General features: G+C 36.3%; 2 protein-coding genes across 5 annotated transcripts in view; one reads left to right on the forward strand and one right to left on the reverse strand.

Annotated features, from left to right (window-relative positions):
• The window catches only part of ASB3 (ankyrin repeat and SOCS box containing 3), a 128,457-nt gene that overhangs the window by 31,022 nt on the left and 91,941 nt on the right, over positions 1 to 5,494 (forward strand). The gene's annotated exons all lie outside the window — the stretch shown is intronic.
• CHAC2 (ChaC, cation transport regulator homolog 2 (E. coli)) overlaps positions 1 to 5,494 on the reverse strand; it is a 9,636-nt gene that overhangs the window by 3,544 nt on the left and 598 nt on the right. The gene's annotated exons all lie outside the window — the stretch shown is intronic.

Below are 5,494 nucleotides of genomic sequence, written 5' to 3' on the forward strand. Positions count from 1 at the left end.
AAAAAAAAAAAAAGAAATTTTTTTCCTGAATTAAAGTTCATTAACTGAGCATTAGCAACTTACTGTTGACATGGAATATTTTAACTTCATTTGTTTATACTGAGCACTTTTTAAAAAGTACTTATTTTTTATGATAAATTTTAAAGTGAATTAAAAGAATCTATCTTATCCAAACTATCTTGGCCTTTTAAAAAAATTCTCTTAAATTTGTGTATAATAGGTATATTGTATTCACTTAGAATGGATATATTAAAAAACACACCTGTGACTGAAATCAAAAGCAAAAGGAAGAAGCAACTATAATAAATATTCTTATCACTTTTTCCTCTTCAGGGAATAAAGATTGCTATAGTGTTCCACTGAGGAACAAAACATGAAATTCCAGGGTACTTTCCTATAGAGAAGTGGTTCTCAAGTGTAGATAAAAATTACTTGGAGGTAGTTTCTGATTCTGTAAGTCTGGTACATTCTGAGAATTTGCTTTTTTTTTTTTAATACAAGTCCTACCTAGTGTCAATGGTTGTGTATTTATTGACATTAGTGAGAAAGTTGTAAGCCACAACTTTACCTACTTGTATGCCTGCTGTGTGACACAGAGTGAACCTACACCATTCAGATATTTGTGCTATCCTCGTTTCTATATCCCTCTAGTCTTTGTCCATTTGTATAGATAATTTGTAATCATGGAACACATGGAATTTTGGATTATGTTTTTTAATTTAATTTTCCTGTTAGTCTTCTGATACTTATTAATAGGTGCATGATACTCTACCATCATCAGTGAGCTATAATTTAAACATCTTTGTACTGTTGGACATTTATATTTAGCTTTCTTTCTATTTAAGATAATGCTACAGTGAGGATACATATATTGATGGGGGTCATGTAGGAATTGCCGTATTACCTTCGATTTCAAAGTGATTTTGGAACTATTTATTGAATACCTATTCTTTGTTGGAGAGACGATAAAACTGATTCTGGTTTTTAAAAGCTTATATTGTAAGTCTGGAATATGAACTTATTAACATATGAAATAGGTAGAGAATACTTAAGGGTTGTGATGTATGCTGTTTATTAAGTGAAGTAATAATTATGAGTCTTGGGTGGTCAGAAAGAAAGACACAATTCTGAGTAAGGGTCTAGAAGCAGAATTAAACCAGGCCAAAGTGTCTGACTTTAGCAGAGGCTTCTCCATGAATGGAAGATGATTCAGAAAGATAACTGGAGAAATAGGATAGAGTCAAATTTGAAAGCTGAAGATTGGAGTTGAAATTGGGGGACAATGGAGAAAACAAGCCACTGAAATTTGGGAGAAACAGGAAATGAGGCGCTACTGTAGCACTCAAGTTAGTAGGTGACTGGCATGATAAAAGCAGATGCTTTGGCAAGATCAGTGTGTTAATTTGCTGTTCAGTCGCTCAGCTGTGTCTGACTCTTTGTGACCCCATAGACTGCAGCATGCCAGACTTCCCTGTCCTTCACCATCTCCCGGAGCTTGCTCAAACTCATGTCCACTGAGTCAGTGATGCCATCCAACCATCTCGTCCTCTGTTGTCCCCTTCTCCTTCAGCCTTCAGTTTTTCCCAGCATCAGGGTCCACCAATACAAGGATGTTCGTGGTGGTAAAGTATATAGCATACACATTTAAGTGGGAAGGAGGTAGACTGTGAGCAAGTAATGTTTGTGGTCTGTGGGACAAGCTCTGCTTTCCACCTTTCCTTGCTTCCCCTTTCACCAGCTTAGTCACTAATTCTTGGTAGCTTTATCTTCCGATTATTTTCTAAATTTGTTTTCTCATCATTCTTTAGTTTCCTCAGGGTTTTCGCTCTCTGTCTCCAGTTTGTTCTACATGGCCCTAGGTTGACTTTTTGTTTGCAAAATTGGGTTTTGAGTTTTCCTGTGCTTTAAATTTTTCAGGGTTATAATATTCTACAGAATAAAAATTCCTTTGCATGAGTTAACTACAAACCTCACTTCTTACCACTTTCCTTCTCAAGCTGTAATGAATTATTTATAATTTTTCAGTTCAGTTGCTCAGTCGTGTCCAACTCTTTGCGACCCATGGACTGCAGCATGCCAAGCCTCCCTGTCCATCACCAACTCTCAGAGCTTGCTTAAACTCATGTCCATCCAGTTGGTGCTGCCATCCAACCATCTCATCCTCTGTTGTCCCCTTCTCCTCCTCCCTTCAATCTTTCCCAGCATCAGGGTCTTTTCACATGAGTCAGTTCTTCTCATCAGGTGGCCAAAATATTGGAGTTTCAGCTTCAGCATCAGTCCTTCTAATGAATATTCAGGACTGATTTCCTTTAGGATTGACTGGTTGGATCTCATTGCAGTCCAAGGGACTCTCAAGAGTCTTCTCTAACACCACAGTTCAAAAGCATCAATTCTTGGGCACTCAGCTTTCTTTATAGTCCAACTATCACATCCATACATGACTATTGGAAAAACCATAGCTTTAACTGGACGGACCTTTGTTGGCAAAATAGTATCTCTGCTTTTTAATGTGCTGTCTAGCTTGGTCATAGCTTTTCTTCCAAGGAGCAAGTGACTTTTAATTTCATGGCTGCAGTCACCATCTGCAGTGATTTTGGAGCCCAAGAAAATAAAGCCTGTCACTGTTTGCATTTTTTTCCCATCTATTTGCTATAAAGTGATGGGACCTTTACAAACATTCATATCTTTGAATATACCAGTGCCCAGAGTGGAATGGTGGCTTCCCTGGTGGCTCAGACGTTAAAGAGTCCGCCCGCAATACGGATACCTGGGTTTGAGACCTGGGTTCAATCCCTGGGTTGGGAAGATGCCCTGGAGGAGGGTGTGGAACCCACTCCAGTATTCTTGCCTGGAGAATCCCCATGGACAGAGGAGCCTGGTGGGCTATAGTCCATGGGGTCGCAGAGTCGGACATGACTGGGCGACTAGGTACAGCACAGCATTGCACAGCAGAGTGGAATGCCCTTCTTTAGAATCCCTTGGATATCCTCCTGCCACTCTTTTTGTAAAGGCTTGGCTGTCTTTTCAGGCAACTTTGCAGCAGCTCCTTCTAAACTCTCATTGTACCTTTTCTCTTACAGCACTTATTAGGTATTGTTGTTTGCATAGGTGTTTTCCATTTATATGTGAGCGCTCAGTAGTAATTGTTGAAAGGGGGAGAGGTAGTAAAGTCCTTGATGTAGGTGATGACAATTGAAACAGAAAACAAAGAGCATATGTAGGGAATCATTAAGGGAAAATAGATGGGTCCCTTTGACTGCTTATGGATGAAATACACATACACTGTTGACACTACTGATATATTTACCCAGAAATATTTTATAAAACTTAAGCTGTTTGTTCCTATTATTATTGGGGTAACAATGTTAATTTGTAAGTGTACTTAAATTTTGGGGGGAGGGCATTGAAACTGAAAAGGGGTCTTGAAAGGTGAATAGGATTGGAGGATGTGAAATATGAGCCATGTTGGGTCCTTTCATTGGGCAATGGTTCATGTTTCTGATCACCGTCTAGAAATGTTAGAGATTTATAAATATTCATGATCATCTCTTGTGTTAAAATGTTTTCTCTTTTTGAAATTGGAATATATTCTTTCTGATGTGAACACTTTTTCACATTTAAATAAATCCTTAATTTGATAAGAAATTGCTAGTTTTGTTAGAAATAAATGAGATGCTTAATTAAACTTAGGAAGATATTAAAGTTTAATGAAGCTAAAAAGAAAGCATAATTAGGAAAGGAAGTAGGTTTGGCATTTTTCCTACAAATGTCACATTACAGTATGTGGAAATGAGTCCAACATTTGTTTAGTAACATCACATTTCATATGTACTGATGACTAGCTCACTAGGAGCATATGTTGCTGTAAAAAACATAGTGCTATGTAGAATCTACATTATTCTGCTAATTTGCTAGGTATTTCTGTAGCCTTTTGTATTTCTGTTTGTCATACAGTTAGTATTTATATAAAGCTTGTGCTCTATTATAATAGAAAATGTGAAGTAAAATAATGTTCTTTCTGCTAAAAGCAGAACAGTATACTTAGAAAATGTTTAATGCTTTAGGTTTTCCTTCAATATGCTAGGATGGATTCTTTAAATAAAAATTGGTATCAAACTGTTAGCCATTGCAGCACCCCCGCCCCCAGCTTTCCTACCTTATATTTTAGAATATTTAAGTAAAAAGAGATATTGACTTTTATAGCTACCTTCTTTAATATTTTATTAAAGATTCATGAATTGTTGTATTGACTTGGCAATTTCTTATCATCAGTTTGTTTTGACAGTGTACATAACTCAGTGTGCTGTGTAACAAACATTTTGGTTGAGAGTAGAGTACTGAAATATGCTGTTCTAACCATTTAAGTATTTAATACTTGGTTTTTTAAACTGAAGCCTAGTAAGGCATTCCTTTGCAGAATGGCAGTTGTAAACGCTCATATCTGACAACTCAAAAGGCATTTTATTTAACTTTAAAGTCTTAAATGTTATTTTACAATATTCTTGGAGATAGTTTGGCCATGAAATCTCTTTTGGCCTGTAAATGTGCATTTGGTGGTAAATCACTACCCTGTTTTCAAGTCATTGTCTACCTTAAAGCCAGATTCTTAATTTACCAACTCTAGTTGAGGTAGAATGGCTTTTTTTTTTTTTGAATGATTTTAATGCTGTGTCTCATTTATGAGCAGGTGCAAACTACAGCCTTCTTCTCTTCCCTTTTCCATGATGCAAGACAACAGGTATTTCTTTGGAATTAACCTCAATCTCTTTCTACATCTGATTTCTAGCATTTTAGATTTCCTGCTTTTGAGCCAGTATTAATTTTTTTTAAAGAAAGTGGTAAACTCATATAATTCTTAGTATTTTAGATAACATATAAGCAATTAAACATTTTGTACTCTTTTAAAAGTTAGCTATAATAAGTGTTCAACTTATCCAAATTATTACCCAAAATTTAGTTTTCCTTATGGATTACTTGTCTTGCAGACAAAAACGAGGCTGATTTGCATAAGCAGTGAGCTGTTATTCTCTGTATTTACAATGTATTAAGATAAATGTCCCTGCATAACTGACTGAAGAATGGATCAGAGAACTTAATTTCACATTTACAATTTAGAGGAGAACCATTGAAGAAAAAAACATTAATGTTGGATATAGTATTGGTACTGTGCTACTTAGGTACCAAAGCTGGACTCAACTTCTGAAGTACCTGACAACCAAGGTGATCAACATAAGTTCCTTTATAACCAGAGATAATTTTGGAAACTAGTTTTTCTGTGACCATAGGTGTCATAAAACCTTTGGAAAGATAAAAAGAAATCCCAGAAATAACATGCACGTTTAAACTCAGACCAATGAAAATCTGGCAGAATGTAAAAATGCCAACAAACTTAATTGCTAAGAAGCTGAATTTACTAGTTGATTTTAGTATTTCAACTCCGTGGTGACAGGAAGGTTTATCTTCCCACCTTTTTGTGGCGGGGGTGGGGTTGGGG

This window comes from Bison bison, unplaced genomic scaffold (assembly GCF_000754665.1).
Source record: "Bison bison bison isolate TAMUID 2011002044 unplaced genomic scaffold, Bison_UMD1.0 scf7180017864166, whole genome shotgun sequence".
NCBI lineage: Eukaryota > Metazoa > Chordata > Mammalia > Artiodactyla > Bovidae > Bison > Bison bison.